The sequence below is a fragment of the Moschus berezovskii genome, chromosome 20 (assembly GCF_049115385.1).
Source record: "Moschus berezovskii isolate FMDL1 chromosome 20, NW_MosBer_1.0, whole genome shotgun sequence".
Taxonomy (NCBI): Eukaryota; Metazoa; Chordata; class Mammalia; order Artiodactyla; family Moschidae; genus Moschus; species Moschus berezovskii.
The window spans coordinates 29,138,659-29,156,920 of record NC_142479.1 but is presented as its reverse complement, the minus strand read 5'-3'; the positions used below and the strand labels follow the sequence as shown (position 1 = coordinate 29,156,920).

Genomic DNA, 18,262 nt, shown 5'->3' with positions numbered 1-18,262 from the left:
AGCAGGACCCGCAGGAGAAGATCTACACTGCAGCAGAGCACACCAGGCCTGTGGAGGTCTGGCCTCTGCCTACCTCTCCAGCCCCAGGCCTCACCCTTGGACCCAGCCACCTCGGGACACCAGGGGCTGGTCCTGGCCTTTGCTCTAAACTCCCTTCCCTCTGTGTGGCATCTCCCCTCCCTACGACTTACCCCCTCCTCTGACCCCCACATACTGCCCAGCTACCTGGCAAACAGGCCTGAGCACGGGACCAGAGGTCATCTCCTCTCTGAAGTCCCCCCTAAGAGACACTTTTCTTCTCTTCCAGAGCAGATTATCTCCTCCTTTGTACCCCAGCTTTCCTCTATCTGTCTTAACACTTCATGACATTTAATTGCTTACATGTCTCCCAAGCAGACTGCAATTGCCTGCCTTTCCTTGAGGCATTTAACACGAGAACTCTTGGATCAATGAGTTTCCATCTCCTACATAAAAGGAGCCCTTGGGATAGTCCCTAGATGGTGAATGCTTTGAAAACCTGGACTGGGCCTTACATCTGTATCCCTGAGTGTTGGGCACACAGTAGGCTCTGTGAGATGTGAGCTCTGAACTGGGGCTGTTTCATCCACGTCCTAGATGGTCCTCTCCGGCCATTGCCTGGCTGCCCAGGAAATTTAACTAGAGCATGTATATGTCCTGGACAGCACTTAGCATCTGCATGAAGCAGTTCTTCACAGATTGATAAAAATCAGGCTCCTTCTGGCTCCTTAACTGATGCCTGCCTCCAAGGGTGCTTCTGACTCATGGCATCATTTCTCCAGATTCTTTGGCACCTGTGGAGACCACCTCTCCAGGACAAAGGTCCACTCTTGAGAGCGAGCTCAGAATCACAACTGGCTGCATGCAGCATAGTCCGGTGCTCTAGATGCTCAGAATTCAGCCAGAGCCCACACCTCTCCTTGTGGAGAGGTCCTTGGTACCAGGCGCTAGGACAAAAGTCTCTCCCGGAGGCAGAGATGTCGGGGAAACCATAGCAACCATCTCTCGCCACTGTTGCTCTGTCCCATCTGTGATGGGGGCTGGGAACCGTGCTACCTTTGAGAGTCGCTCAGGCCCTCCAGCTATGTGGAAAATTTATGATTATTTTTTAATTTAATTTTAATTTTGATCAAAGCAATACATGTACATAATTTTAAAAGCCAAATGGTACCTCAAGGCTTTTAATGAAAAATAGTGTTTTCCTGCTCCACCTCTCCCCATCCCCTGAGACACACTTCTCAGAAGCAGTTACTCTCAAGAGTTGGAGCTGTTTCTCCCAGAACTGACTTCCATAGTTTCATGGACATCAACTGCTTGACAGTTATTTCTTGATTTTTATAACTTTTAAGTATTATCTACTGAATTCCCACCATGGGAGCTGAGGCTGTAAGCTTCTTATATGAAATATCCTGGCATACTCCCTTGCCTTTCACCTAGACGTCAGTATCCAGCTTTCACTTAATTATGACTATGCAAATATTACCCATACCCCAGCCTTAGAGTATATAACATTTTTGATCTCTTCCTTGTGAAACTATTTTGTTTTCCTATTTTTTTTCTTTTTGTTTTGTTTGACTTGTACCTATGGCAGACATGGCAAAAAAAAAAAAAAAAAAGATCAAACTCATAGAAAGAGCAGAAAAGTGGTTACCAAGGGCTGGGGGTGGGTGGAATGGAGAGGGTAGTAAAAGTGTACAAAGTGTACAAACTTTCAGTTATAAGATGTCTAAGGTCAGAAGATTTTATGTCAAACATGGTGACTATGGTTGATAACACTGTAACATATCTTTCTGATCCAGAGACAAAACCCAGGTCTCCTACATTGCAGGTGGCTTCTTTACCATCTGAGCCAACAAGGAACCCAAAGTGTTAATTGCCCAGTTGTGTCAGACTCTCTGCGACCCCATGGACTGTAGCCCATCAGGCTCCTCCATCCATGGAATTCTCCAGGCAAGAATACTGGAGTGGGTTGCCATTCCCTTCTCCAGGGGATCTTCTCAACCCAGTGATTGTACCTGGGTCTTCAGCATTGCAGGCAGATTCGTCACCATCTGAGCCATCAGGGAAGCCCTTAAGAGAGCAGAAATTAAATGTTCTACTCTTGATATATCAAATATATTTGAAACCAAATTCTACCCTTACTTAATTTATAGGTTGCTGGATATAGAGTTCTCTCTTAGACAAGAAAGATTCCTGCTCCCTGGGCCCTGCCCCAAATTTGGAGGCATTCTGCCATTGTCTTCTGGCTTCTACTGCATGCATTGAGAAGTCGATTCTAATTTTAGATTCTAGGTATTTGACTGGCTTTTTTCTCTCCAGAACCTTTTGAAATGTTCTCTTTGTGAGCCTGAATTTTGCAAAGATACATCTTGGTCTGGTTCTCTTGCCACTTATTGCAGACAGGACTGAGTGAATTCTTTCATTATGGAAAATCATGTGGGTCAGTTGGGAATTTTTCTTATTTTATTTCTTTGGCAACATCTTCTTTTCCACTCTCTCACTTTTGTAATTCTAGAAATCTTAGCTGTAGGATGTTGAGCTTTCTGGGTTTGCTTTCTCATTTTTGCATTTTTTTTCTCTCCCATTTTCCATCTGTTCATCTTTTTTGTTTTACTTTTCAGGCAATTTCCTCAATTCCAATCCTTCTGTGGGTTTAAAAAAATGTTTGCAATCATATTTTTAATTTTCAGTAGGTTAAAAAATTTTTTTTTCTTTGGATGTTACTTTTTAATAGCATACAATTTTAATAGCTGGTGTTTACGAATGCAGTATCATCTCTTACCTCTTGAGAATTTTAATTAAAATGTTTTGATGTTTCCTTCTGCTCTCTGCATTTATTTTTTATTTATCAAACAAGTACATAATGCCTGATATTATTCAGGCACTTTGCTAAGTGTTTCACAAAAATATCAACTCATTTCCACCTTCCTAACAACTTTAAAGAATAGATAATAATATTATTCTCATTTTAGAGATAATGAAACTGAGGCTCAGAGAGGCTAAGTAACTTGTCTGAGGTCACGCAGCTGGTAAGCTGAATAGCTGGGATTTGAACCAAGGCTCTAGAACTCATGCCATTAACCATTATCTCTATTTCCTCAAAGTTTCTTTTTTGTTTGTTTGGTTTTCATTCCTTTCCTGTTAGCGTGTGTGCAGGCTCAGTCACTTAGTTGTGTCCAACTCTGTAAGCACGTAGACTGTAGTCCGCCAGGCTCCTCTGTCCATGGGATTTCCCAGGCAAGATTATTGGAGTGGGTTGTCATTTCCTTCTCTAGGGGATCTTCCTGATCTGGGGATCGAACTCACATCTCCTGCATTGGCAGGCAGATTCTTTTTCACTGTGCCACCTGGGAAGCCCCTTTATGTTAAGCGGCTTCTCTCAAGTGCTTGACTTTTTGACTCTCTGTTCATCATTAAGGGGCTTCCCTGGTGGCTCAGAGGTTAAAGAGCCTGCCTGCAATGTGAAAGACCTGGGTTTGATCCTTGGGTTGGGAAGATCCCCTGGAGAAGGAAATGGCAACTCACTCCAGTATTCTTGCCTGGAGAATCCCATGGACAGAGGAGCCTGGTGGGCTACAGTCCATGGGGTTGCCCAAAGTCAGACACGACTGAGCGACTTCACCTTCCTTCCTCATCATTAAGAGGTATCTAGTGTCTGGAAAATTGCATGGACAGAGGAGCCTGGTGGGCTGCAGTCCATGGGGTCGCTACTAGTCGGACACGACTGAGCAACTTCACTTTCACTTTTCACTTTCACACATTGGAGAAGGAAATGGCAACCCACTCCAGTGTTCTTGCCTGGAGAATCCCAGGGAACGTGCAGCCTGGTCGGCTGCCGTCTATGGGGTCGCACAGAGTCGGACACGACTGAAGCGACTTAGCAGCAGCAGCAGCAGCAGTGTCTGGACAGTCTTCTTTGTATATACCAGGGGATTTCACCCTAGGATGAAATAACTGTTTGCATGGGGACTGCTGACTGTCATTCTCTGTGGGTTTTTTCTCTTGAGCTTGTCAATGTTTCCAGGCTTCTGGTTAGGGGTGGGAGGGGTAGATTAGTCTGACTGAGATCTCACTACTCAGGAGGCAGAAGCTCACCTTATCTCCCTGGTTTCAATACAGCACCTCACCCATGCCCTCAGTGTTTTCCCCCCCTTTCTTAAAATTAGTTTTGTTTTTTCTTTTTTTAAAAAAATTAATTTAATTGGAGGTTCATTACTTTACACTATTGTACTGATTTCTGCCATACATTGACATGAATCAGCCATGGGTGTACATGTGTCCCCAATCCTGAAACCCCTTCCCACCTCCTTCTCCATTCCATCCCTCAGGGTCATCCCAGTGCACCAGCCCTGAGCACCCTGTCTCATGCATTGAACCTGGACTGGTAGTCTATTTCATATATGGTAATATACATGTTTCAATGCTATTCTCTCAAATCATCCCACCCCCGCCTTCTCCCACAGAGTCCAAAAGTCTGGTTTCCCCCAGTCCAGAGCCTATCTATTTCTTTTCTAATGAATTTACTTGTTCATGTATTTGTTTGGCTGCAGCGGGGCAGGGGGTCTCAGTTGCGGCCTGGGGCTTTTCGTTGCCACATGCAGTATCTTCTGTTGTGGTGCATGGACTCTCTAGTTGAGACGCGAGGGCCGAGTTGCTCCCTGGCATCCGGGATCTTAGTTTCCCGACCAGGGATCGAACCCGTGTCTCCTGCATTGCAAGGCAGACTCTGAACTGCTGGACCACCAGGGAAGTCCTGAGCCTATCTATTTTTCAATCTGATTTTTTGCTGGGGTGCTGCACGACTTTGTTCAGACTTCTAACTCATCCTCCTGATTTTAGCTGTACCTCTCATCCTCATTGTCTGCAACATCTGATGCCTCCAATCCCCATCCTTTCTCAAGGAAGTGGGGTTGTCTATGGAGAGAGCTCTTTGGCTTTAATTGGTTTCCCTGTGCAGACCCCGATCCTTCAGCTTTGTCTGCTCTGCTCAGTCAGTTAACATCTGCTCTCCATTTTCCATCAACTTGCTGACACCTACTGTTCTCTTCTTTCCCATCTTCTTTGGCCTTGTGGGTTTATACTTGAAAAAAAATTCTTGATTGCCATTTAGGAGAGATTTGGGAGGGAGCCTCCACACATATTTATGTTCATTCCACTGTGTCCAATCAGAAGTTTAGACCATAATCTTCCCCAAGGCTCAGCGGGCATATCATGGGCTCCTTTCATCGTTCCAGGAGAAGAGGGACAGAGGTAGAACTGATCCCAGGATGTACACAAGCCTTTTCATCCCCAATAGCATCAGCTGCCCATTCAGCCTTTTTTTAAAAAAAATTTAAGAAAGATTTACTTTTATTTTTATTTTGACATGCCTTGTGGCACATGGGATCTAAGTTCCTCGACCAGGGATTGAAAGCACCATCTTAAGCCCTAGACCAGAGAAGTCCCACTTATTCAGTGGTTTTCAAATTGGGTTCCTTGGAGCCCGAGGGTTCCTTAGGGAGTCTCAGGGTCGGCCACAGTGGAGTACAGAGAAATCAAACTATCTCCAGTTGAACCAGAGAAGCTCTTCCTTTATCTGTTTTATATATTGGGGCTGTGCAAAAGCTTTTGTTCAATACAAGGATTCTGCTATGGGGAAAAAATAAAGGGAAAAAATAGAAAGGGAGAACAGCAACAGACCTATCATTATATGCCATTCTGTCTCCAAAGATGTCACTGGAATATTTTTTCCTGAGATATTTTTATGGCTGTGCCTTTACAATCACTTTTTTGAGTTTTAAAGGAATGCAGTGGAAGGAGAATTGCTTGTGGGTCCATAAGTGGGATTTCAGCGGTTCAACTGTTTAGCAAGGTGTGTGTTCTTGGAGAGCTTCCTCAACCTCTCTGGGCTCCAGTTTCTTTATTTTTCAAAGGGGATTATACCTTGTTTGGAGGGTCACTTTGGGGATTCATGGGACCGAATGTTCATGGCACAAGGTAGCTACTGGTGGCTCAATGGTAGAAAAATAAAAAAAACAAAAAACAACTGACGGCAATGAAAGAGACTCAAGTTTGATCCCTGAATCGGGATCAAAGATCCCCTGGAAAAGGAAACGGCAACCTACTTTGGTATTCTTGCCTGGAGAATCCCATGGATGGAGGAGCTTGGTGGGCTACCGTCCATGGGCTTGCAAGAGTTGGACACAATGTAGCGACTGAACCAAGCAACCACCCTGGTCCCATCACTGTTCACAGTACAGCAATATTTTCTCTCTCTCAACAAATGTATCAATGGGTATCTATTGCCCTGGTATATGTCAGTGAGCCAGACAGTCCAAGATCCCTAACCTTTTGTAGCCTGTGTTTCAATAGAGACAGATTCACAACCAAAAATATTAGTAAATAAGTAACTCTTATGGCATACTTGAAGATGACACAACATGGAACAAAGGACAAGCAGAACAGGTAAGGAGGGGTGAGGAGAGGGGTGGTGTGCAATTTTAAATAGGGCAGTGAGAGGAGGTGAGATCCGAGCAAGACTGACGTGAGGGCGTGAGCCACACGGTCTGAGCAGGGAATTCTAGGCAGAAGGAATGGAGGATGCAGGTGCTCAAAGGGAAGCTTCCCTGGGGTGTACAGGGAGTCACAGGGAAGTCAGAGTGGCTACAGCCACGAGAACAAGGGGCCGAGTAGGAGGAAATGAGGCTAGGGAGATGATAGGGGCAGGTATTGACGCTGTTAGAGCGTGGATGCTCAACATAATTTCTACGCTTAAAAATATAACATCAAATTCATTTTCCCCCAACACTAGGATTTGGGGACATCAAGGCAGAGTTTACTTGATTAAAAAGTATATTTTCAGAACTCCCCTGGCAGTCTAGTATTAACAGTTAAGACTTCACCTTCTAATGCAGGGGGTGTGGGTTTGACCCCTGGTCTGGGGAACTAAGATCCCACATGCCTCATGGCCAAAAAACCGAAACATAAAACAGAAGCAACATTGTAATAAATTCAATAAAGATTTTAAAAATGGTCTACATAAAAAAAATCCTTTACAAAGTGTATTCTCAACAGGGACCTACTGCATAGCACAGGGAACTCTGCTCAATATTATGTAGCAACCTAAATGGGAAAATAATTTTAAAAGGAATATATATATATATATATATATGTACGTATAACAGAATCACTTTGCTGGACACCTGAAACTATCACAGCATTGTTAATCAACCATGTATCAATATAATATAAAAAGTTTTAAAAAAGAAAATATAAAAAGAAAAAATTAAAGTGCATTAATATTTTAAAAAGTGTATTCTACATCAGCTTGAATGAAGGTGATAACTTTTGAGCCTGTCTATCTAGAATGCAAGTCCATTAGTGAGCTCCCAGCACACTGATCCAGTTCACTCACATGTAACCCATCCCCATGCTCACCCCTACCTCCCTGAGAAGGGCCATTCCCAGGACTGGCTTGGGGAGCCCAGCTCCCTCAGGGCTCCCTTGTCCTTCCATAGACACACCCACCGGTCACTGATTGGCCCAGGGGAGAGCACCTGACTAGGCTGGGCCAATGAGTCCTTTCCTTGGTCTTTTCTTTTTAATAGAACAATGGGAGACTCAGAGTGGCCTCTCACTGATGGTAGGATGTGAAAAAATATAAATCGATTGGGAGCTATGTGTGAAAAGATACATGTGCGGAGAACCCCTGTCTCCAGTGAGAGAGAAAACAGCGCATCAGAAAGAGGAGAGGTAAAAGAAGGAGTGAGAGACCAAGGAGGGGGTGCCCTCGTTTCTAGTTGCCTTCCCGCAGCTGGGTTGTTGAAGCTTGCCTCGGATTCCAGGGGTAATACAATTCTTTTATGCCCAAGCTTGTCTGAATCTGGGTTTTCTCATGTGCAGCTTAGATAGCCCACTGCTTATTTCTTTTATCTTTGAAGTTACTCAGAGGCATCTACACAGAGTTTCATTTTTAACAACCTCCCACCTGCCTTCAATTTAATTTCCTTTAGCAAAATGCTGGTCGTGAAATCTGCACTTCTGTAGCCTAGGACAGCTTTTCAGTCCTTTTTCTATTTTGTGAGGTCCTCCATGAAAAAGAAAGCTTTCCATGGTCAAAAGCACTGGGGAAATAAATGCTTTATGGAACATTCCTATCTTGGAGATTGTGATGTATAGAGAATCCCCACCCTGAATTAACGTGTTTAACTCTGCCTAACCAGGGTTCTCCAGATCATTTTAATTCTTGTAACATGTAACATCCAAACTCAGGATTTGGGGGCATGCTGTCAAGGTCCATGCGTGACTGAGCCTGCCTTCTTTAAAGTGGCATATTTCCAGGGTGCCTTCCACAAGGATGTTTGACCAAGGAGGCATTGTCAACCTGGGGGAAAGGACATTTTTGATTGATTTCATAGTCACTTTATACTTGCTAAGTCTAAGTCCATAGGACTCGGTCCACCCAAAGTGGATGCCTTTTCCTTATTCACTCTTTGGCGCCAAAGTTCCTCCCTGTAGGTCAGAGTTACACCCAGAAGCATGGCTCCCTCAGTGCTTCCTGAAATTTCTGAGAAGTGAAGCAAGAATGTGTGAGAGGCTCTGCTTTGAGAATGAGATGTTCAGAAGAGAAAGTGCTCCAGGACCCTTGTGTCAGTATAGGATATTTGGAACAGTCTCTGCCTCTGGGATGGTCTGACCATCATCCTATCTACTGGCTGTCATTATCAAACCTTTGACTGTTTAGAGTTTGCAGAGAGTGCTTATCTGATCTGCTGGTAAAGGCAGGGCTGGGGGTTTGATCATGGGTCTGACTCTATAAGTTACTTTCCTGTCCTACTGCTCTGCCTCTGTCATCTGTGGCCACTCCCTCAACAACCAGCTTTCCATTCCTTTCTCCTCCATCATCATTCATCTCTCTCCTCTAAGGACTCAGGTTCCTTTTCCTGGGGATTGAGGGGAATTGGAAAGGTCAAGGAGGCAAGGTGGCATTCTTGGGGTCACCTGGTTTGGCAGGCCAGGAAGGTGGCTCCCTCCCAGAGACCAAGGTGGGATGAGGCTTGGCCATCCCCTCAGTCCTTGGGAGCAGTGACCGAAAAGCAGAGCGTGGCCACACCTCCTCAGGTGGCCTTATGGACATACATCCCTCACATCACCAGAGCCCCCTCTTGTCCTTCAGCCAGTGTATGCACCTCAGTTCCACCCACGTGAGGCTCACCCTCCACCAGCCCGGGAAACAAGCAGTTTTGAGGTGACCACAGTCTCCAAGAAATGCTCATAACACAATGACTTCTCAGCCTGAAGGAAGGTACTGTGGAGGAAGTCTGGGTGTGGGGATTCAGGAGGCGTGGCTGGGTGGCCTGGGTGAAGTCGCCTAACCTCAGCCTTCATCCCTGGCAAATGGAGATAAGGAGCCCTTCCTAGGGCACAAAACGCAGACCCAACTGAGTCTGTGCCTTTGTGGAGTACCCGAGTACCTGAACCTGAGCTGCTTTGACTTGGGAATTGCATGCAACCCAGGGCCCGCCTCAGACAGTTCCCGGCAGAGCAACCTAGAGCCTGAGCAGTGTAGACAGGGAAAGCACACACGCCGTGAGCGGGGGCAAACCCAGTGTGGCCGAGACACTGCAAGCACTCCCCACAGAAGCCAGTGTTATTTGTTTGCAACATTCCTCCCTCCCCACAGCAGGGCTGAACAAATGAGCCTAAGAAAGTGTCCACCACCGCCCCCTTGTGTCAGGGCGTAAATTGGACACTGAAGAGACCAGCAAACAGAAGCTAAAACAGAGGGAACCACCTTGGAAGTGACAGATGGAGAAGTCTTCAGGCTACTGCAAGAATAAGACTGAAAACCAGAGGCAGGAGGCTTAAGTCCAAATCCTGAGAACACCAGAGAACTCCTGACTCCAGGGAACCTTAATCCATAGGAGCTCATCAAACGCCTCCATACCTACACAAACCAAGCACCACCCAAGGGCCAACAAGCTCCAGAGAAGACATACCATGCAAATTCTCCAGCAACACAGGAACATAGCCCTGAGCTTCAATATACAGGCTGCCCAAAGTCACTCCAAACCCAATGACATTTCATAACTCATTACTGGATACTTCATCGCACTCCAGAGAGAAGAAATCCAGGTCCACCCACCAGAACACCAAAACAAGCTTCCCTAACCAGGAAACCTTGACAAGCCACCCATCCAACCCCACCTACAGTGAGGAAGCTTCACAATAAAGGGAACACAAGCTGCCAGAATATGGAAAGGCCACCCCAAACACAGCAATATAAGCAAGATGAAGAGGCAGAGAAATACCCAGCAGGTAAAGGAACAGGATAAATGCCCACCAACCCAAATAAAAGAGGAAGAGATAAGGAATCTACCAATAAAGAATTCTGAATAATGATAGTGAAAATGATCCAAAATCTTGACAACAAAATGGAGTTTCAGATAAATAGCCTGGAGACAAGGATCGAGAAGATGCAAGAAAGGTTTAACAAGGACATAGAAGAAATAAAAAAGAGTCAATATATAATGAATAATGCAATAAATGAGATAAAAAAAACACTCTGGAGGGAACCAACAGTAGAATAATAAAGGCAGAAGATAGGATAAGTGACATAGAAGATAGAATGATAGAAATAAATGAAACAGAAAGGAAAAAAGAAAAATAAATGAAAAGAAATGAGGAAAATCTTAGAGACCTCTGGGACAATGTTAAACGCCCCAACATTCGAATCATAAGAGTCCCAGAAGAAGACAAAAAGAAAGACCATGAGAAAATACTTGAGACCAAGTTGAAAACTTCCCTAAAATGGGGAAGGAAATAATCACCCAAGCCCAAGAAACCCAGGGAGTCCCAAACAGGATAAACCCAAGGCAAAATAATCCAAGACACATATTAATCAAATTAACAAAGATCAAACACAAAGAACAAATATTAAAAGCAGCAAGGGAAAAACAACAAATAACACACAAGGGGATTCCTATAACAGCTGATCTTTCAATAGAAACTCTTCAGGCCAGGAGGGAATGGCAGGGCATACTTAAAGTGTTGAAAGAAAATAACCTACAGCCCAGATTACTGTACCCAGTAAGGATCACATTCAAATATGAAGGAGAAATCAAAAGCTTTACAGAGAAGCAAAAGTTGAGAGAATTCAGCATTACCAAACCAGCTCTCCAACAAATGCTAAAGGACCTTCTCTAGACAGGAAACACAGAAAGGGTGTATAAACTCGAAGCCAAAACAATAAAGTAAATGGCAATGGGATCATACTTATTAATAATTACCTTAAATGTAAATGGATTGAATGCCCCAAGCAAAAGACAAAGCCTGGCTGAATGGATACAAAAACAAGTTCCCTATATATATTGTCTACAAGAGACCCACCTCAAAACAAGGGACACATACAGACTGAAAGTGAAGGGCTGGAAAAAGATATTCCATGCAAATAGAGACCAAAAGAAAGCAGGAGGAGGAATACTCATATCAGATAAAATAGACATTAAAACAAAGGCTGTGAAAAGAGACAAAGAAGAACACTACATAATGATCAAAGGATTAATCCAAGAAGAAGATATAACAATTATAAATACATATGCACCCAACATAGGAGCACACAATTGCTAACAAGTATGAAAGGGGATCCAACCAGTCCATTCTAAAGGAGATCAGTCCTGAGTGTTCATTGGAAGGACTGATGCTAAAGCTGAAACTCCAATACTTTGGCCACCTCATGCGATGAGTTGACTCACTGAAAAAGACTCTGATGCTGGGAGGGATTGGGGGCAGGAGGAGAAGGGGACAACAGAGGATGAGATGGCTAGATGGCATCACCGACTCTGTGGACATGAGTTTGAGTGAACTCCGGGAGTTGGTGATGGACAGGGAGGCCTGGCGTGCTGTGATTCATGGGGTCGCAAAGAGTCAGACACGACTGAGCGACTGAACTGAACTGAACTGAATGAAAGGGGAAATCAACAATAACACAATAATAGTGGGAGATTTTAATACCCCACTCACACCTATGGATAGATCAACTAAACAGAAAATTAACAAGGAAACACAAACTTTAAATGATACAATAGACCAGTTAGACCTAATTGATATCTATAGGACATTTCACCACAAAACAATGAATTTCACCTTTTTCTCAAGTGCACACAGAACTTTCCCCAGGATAGATCACATCCTGGGCCATAAATCTAGCCTTGGTAAATTAAAAAAAATTGAATTCATTCCAAGCATCCTTTCTGACCACAATGCAGTAAGATTAGATCTCAATATAGGAGAAAAACTATTAAAAATTCCAACATATGGAGGCTGAACAACATGCTGCTAAATAACCAACAAATCATAGAAGAAATAAAAAAGAAATAAAAATATGCATAGAAATGAATGAAAATGAAAACACAACAACCCAAAACCTCTGGGACACTGTAAAAACAGTGCTAAGGGGAAGGTTCGTAGCAATACAGGCACACCTCAAGAAACAAGAAAAAAGTCAACTAAATAACCTAACTCTACACCTAAAGCAACTAGAAAAGGAAGAAATGAAGAACCCCAAGGTTAGTAGAAGGAAAGAAATCTTAAAAATTAGGGCAGAAATAAATGCAAAAGAAACAAAAGAGACCATAGTAAAAATCAACAAAGCCAAAGGCTGGTTCTTTGAGAGGATAAATAAATTGACAAACCACTAGCCAGACTCATCAAGAAACAAAGGGAGAAAAATCAAATCAATAAAATTAGAAATGAAAATGGAGAGATCACAACAGACAACACAGAAATACAAAGGATCATAAGAGACTGCTATCAGCAATTATATGCCAATAAAATGGACAACTTGGAAGAAATGGACAACTTCTTAGAAAAGTACAACTTTCCAAAACTGAACCAGGAAGAAATAGAAAATCTTAATAGACCCATCACAAGCACGGAAATTGAAAGTGTAATCAGAAATCTTCCAGCAAACAAAAGCCCAGGTCCAGATGGCTTCACAGCTGAATTCTACCAAAAATTTAGAGAAGAGCTAACACCTATCCTACTCAAACTCTTCCAGAAAACTGCAGAGGAAGGTAAACTTCCAAACTTATTCTATGAGTCCACCATCACCCTAATACCAAAACCTGACATAGATGCCACAAAAAAAGAAAACTACAGGCCAGTATCACTGATGAACATAGAGGCAAAAATCCTTAACAAAATTCTAGCAATCAGAATCCAACAACACATTAAAAAGATCACACATCATGACCAAGTGGGCTTTATCCCAGGAATGCAAGGATTCTTCAATATCCACAAATCAATCAGTGTAATACACCACATTAACAAATTGAAAAATAAAAACCATATGATTATCTTAATAGATGCAGAGAAAGCCTTTGACACAATTCAACATCCATTTATGATAAAAACCCTCCAGAAAGCAGGAATAGAAGGAACATACCTCAACATAATAAAAGCTATATATGACAAACCCACAGCAAACATTATCCTCAATGGTGAAAAATTGAAAGCATTTCCCCTAAAGCCAGGAACAGACAAGGTTGCCCACTCTCACCACTACTATTCAACATAGTTTTGGAAGTTTTGGCCACAGCAATCAGAGCAGAAAAAGAAATAAAAGGAATCCAAATTGGAAAAGAAGTAAAACTCTCACTGTTTGCAGATGACATGATCCTCTACATAGAAAACCCTAAAGACTCTACCAGAAAACTACTGAAGCTAATCAATGAATATAGTAAAGTTGCAGGATATAAAATCAACACACAGAAATCCCTTGCATTCCTATACACTAATAATGAGAAAATAGAAAGAGAAATTAAGGAAAAAGTCCATTCACCATTGCAATGAAAAGAATAACATACGTAGGAATATATCTACCTAAAGAAACAAAACAAAACAAAAAGAAAACAAAATATATAGAAAACTATAGAACACTGTTGAATGTAATCAAAGAGGACACTAATAGATGGAGAAATATACCATGTTCATGGATCGGGAGACTCAATATAGTGAAAATGAATATACTACTCAAAGTAATCTATAGATTCAATGCAATCCCTATCAAGCTACCAACGGTATTTTTCACAGAGCTAGAACAAATAATTTCACAATTTGTACGGAAATACAAAAAACCTCGAATAGCCAAAGCAATCTTGAGGAAGACGAATGGAACTGGAGGAATCAACCTGGCGGACTTCAGGCTCTACTACAAAGCCATACTCATCAAGACAGTATGAAAGACAGAAATATAGATCAATGGAACAAAATAGAAAGCCCGGAGATAAATCCATGCACCTATGGACACCTTATCTTTGACAAAAGAGGCAAGAATATTCAATGGAGAAAAGACAATCTCTTTAACAAATGGTGCTGGGAAAACTGGTCAACCACTTGTAAAAGAATGAAAGTAGAACACTTTCTAACACCATACACAAAATAAACTCAAAATGGATTAAAGATCTAAATGTAAGACCAGAAAATATAAAACTCCTAGAGGAGAACATAGGCAAAACACTCTCCGACATAAATCACAGCAGGATTCTCCATGACCCACCTCCCAGAATATTGGAAATAAAAGCAAAAATAAACAAATGGGACCTAATTAAAATTAAAAGCTTCTGCACAGCAAAGGAAACTATAAACAAGGTGAAAAGACAGCCTTCAGAATGGGAGAAAATAATAGCAAACAAAGAAATGGACAAAGAATTAATCTCAAAAATATACAAGCAACTCCTGCATCTCAATTCCAGAAAAATAAATGACCCAATCAAAAAGTGAGCCAAAGAACTAAACAGACTTTTCTCCAAAGAAGACATACAGATGGCTAACAAACACATGAAAAGATGCTCAACATCACTCATTATCAGAGAAATGTAAATCAAAACCACAATGAGGTAATATTTCACGCCAGTCAGAATCGCTGCTATCCAAAAGTCTACAAGCAATAAATGCTGGAGAGGGTGTGGAGAAAACCCTCTTACACTGTTGGTGGGAATGCAAACTAATACAGCCACTATAGAGAACAGTGTGGAGATTCCTTAAAAAAACTGGAAATAGAACTGCCATACGACCCAGCAATCCCACTTCTGGGCATACGCACCGAGGAAACCAGAATTGAAAGAGACACATGTACTCCAATGTTCATTGCAGCACTGTTTATAATAGCCAGGACATGGAAGCAACCTAGATGTCCATCCGCAGATGAATGGATAAGAAAGCTGTGGTACATATACACAATGGAGTATTACTCAGCCATTAAAAAGAACACATTTGAATCAGTTCTAAGGAGGTAGATGAAACTGGAGCCTATTATACAGAGTGAAGTAAGCCAGAAAGAAAAACACCAATACAGTATACTAACGCATATATATGGAATTTAGAAAGATGGTAATGATAACCCTGTATGAGAGACAACAAAAGAGACACAGATGTATAGAACAGTCTTTTGGACTCTGTGGGAGAGGGCGAGGGTGGGATGATTTGGGAGAATGGCATTGAAACATGTATATTATCACACATGAAACGAATTGCTGGTTCAGGTTCGATGCATGATACAGGATGCTTGGGGCTGGTGCACTGGGATGACCCAGAGGGATGAGATGGGGAGGGAGGTGGGAGGGGGGTTCAGGATGGGGAACACATGTACACCCAGGGCAGATTCATGTCAATGTATGGCAAAACCAATACGATATTGTAAAGTAATTAGCCTCCAATTAAAATTTAAAAATTAAAAAAAAAAACTAAAAAATAAAAAAGCAGCCCTTCCTATTGCTCAACATGAGGGGAAGGCCAGGAGGGAGGGTGACTCTGACCCCAGAGGAATGTGGGGGTGGCTGCAAAGGCAAAAATTCAAGAAGTCAACCAGAGCTGCTGAAACTGTGCTCTCCAATATGGCGGCCATTCACCCCTGTGGCGATGTAAATGAATATATATCCAATGCCAATAAAAATTCAGTTCCTCATTGATCACATATCAAAGGCTCAGTGTGGCTACCTTATCGGACAGCACAGTTAGCACTGTAGCAATGACCAGTTTCTTCTCTAATTTCTTCTGGCTTCTGTCCTGCTTTCAACCCCTTCTCCTTCACGCCCTGAATTATCCAACCTCAGAGGACACGGTTTGAGTGACAAGTGCTGGTGTCTCACTAGGGACAACTCACTCTCACTCTGCTGGCAGGAGGGAGCCTGGAACTGCTGGATTCTGTGTGCAGCTCTGGTTCCTGAAAGTAGCTTGAAAGGCAGGGGCTTTGTCCTGTGTCTTCTGCAGTCCGACCATGTCCTGCCTGGGTGTCACAGTAGGTCCTTAACCATGATTACGGATTTGTCCTGAGTGGATATAGCTCATGGTCCATGAGGGCTGATGGCTGGTCAAGAAGCTTGGGTCAGTACAGTCCTGGCTTGGCCACAGATTCACCGTGTGACTATCAGTCCATCACTGCTTCCTACCAGGCCTCTGTGGAACAGGCATGCAGGGGCAGTGTGCGTGTGTGTGTGTGTGTGTGTGTAATAGATGGTCTCTGGTTCTTTCCTGCTCCTACCATCCACAGCTTCAGGGGGCAGAATGCAGATTCTCCGGGAAATGCCCTGTGGTTGGAGCCCAGACCATCAGTGGCCAGTGTGTAGACCCAAGGTGACCCTGCAGGGAGCCATGCTGGGTGAGGATGTCTGGGAATGGGGCTGCCTGCCTTGCGAGTGTGTGTGTGCGTGTGTGTGTGCATGTGTGTGTGTGTCTATACATGTGCTTTGACTCCTGACTCAAGGTAACAGGTGAGAAATCCAACATTACACTGAAAGGATAGAACTAACCTTTGGTCAGGCTGTAGGTATGGGATCTCTGGGATTCTTTTCTTTTTAATTTGATTTCTGACTGTGCTGGGTCTTTGTTGCCACACGTGGGCTTTCTCTAGTTGCAGCGAGCAGGGGCTACTCTCTAGTTGTGCTGTGCAGGCTTCTCTTGTTGCAGAGCTTGGGTTCTAGGGAGCGTAGGCTTTAGTACTTGCAGTGCACAGGCTTAGTTGCCCCTCAGCATGTGGAATCTTCCTGAACCAGAGACTGAATCTGTGTCCCTTGCATTGGCAGGCGGATCCTTAACCACTGGCTCAGCAGGGACGTCCCTCCAGGATTCATTTTATTTTTTATTTCTCTCCTTTTCCACAAGAGGTTCAATAAGCAAATATGTTCCGGAGTCTCCAAGGTAGAGGACCAGGTTTTGGGGACCTGGTCCCAGCTCCCAGGACCCAGGGTTGTCTTTGCTCCTGAGGTCGCAGAACACAGGCTGGCCTGAAGGATGTTCTGGAAACCCAGGCTCTGTGGGCCCTCTTCTAGAGCGTGGCGCTAACACGTTTCTTTATCTGTTTGCTGGAGGGCAGTGCTTAGTCGCTCAGTTGTGTCCAACTCTTTGGGACCCCATGGACTGTAGCTGGCCAGGCTCCTCTGTCCACGGGGATTCTCCAGGCAAGAAGACAGTGGGGACCCTGAATTTAGGGAAGTGGGTGGATTCAACTAAGCGTCTGCTTGGCAGAGGGCTGGAGCCTGAGGAGAGCTCCCAGAGACGGTACTGGATCCATGTGAGTGGGTGATGCTTGTGAGGCCATTTCACTCTTCAGGAGCAAGAGGAGTGACCACAACATGCCCTGAGGGGCGCTCAGAGGCAAGGAGCCTGGAGAGGGGGTGCGGTGGATGGGAGAGAGCTCTGGGCTTGTGGTCACTCCCCAGGGTGGAGCCCCTTGCTGCCCTCAGAAGCCTGCAGGGCCTGGGACTGGGGAGGGCCAGGCCTCAGGATGGGCTGAGGGAATGGCTGTGGGAATCACGGCATGGAGGCTGGGCTGCAAGAAATGAGGGCGGGGGTGTTTGGCCTTCACCCCCTCCTTGGCTCCAGCCTGAGGGCCTCCTTACTGCTGGACTCTACTCTCTCTTCATCCCTACCTGGGGGCCCTCTCAGGCCCACCTCTAGACTTCCTCTTCCTTCCCCTCTTTGGGCCCTGAACCTAGGGTTACCTTAATCTCTCTTTGGGTCTCCTTGGCATCCAGGGTCCCACGTTTGGGCACCTCTTCACTTCACTTGGTGAGATCTAGTGGCTGCCAGCCTCCCTAGGCCTCCCCACCATATCATTCCAACCTCTGCTCTATCATCACAGTGCCTTCCCTGTCCTTTCTGCACCCCTCTCATGAGGATCCACCTGTATGATTCAGGATAATCTCAAAACTCCAGGAAAAGACCCCATGCCCTGCAATGCTTTCCCTGAACCCTCCCTCTTCCCAGG

At 44.0% G+C, this 18,262-nt stretch overlaps 1 protein-coding gene across 1 annotated transcript in view; it reads right to left on the bottom strand.

Moving 5' to 3' along the window:
- Positions 1–18,262, bottom strand: part of ASIC2 (acid sensing ion channel subunit 2) — a 1,233,617-nt gene that overhangs the window by 81,268 nt on the left and 1,134,087 nt on the right. The window lies entirely within an intron of this gene.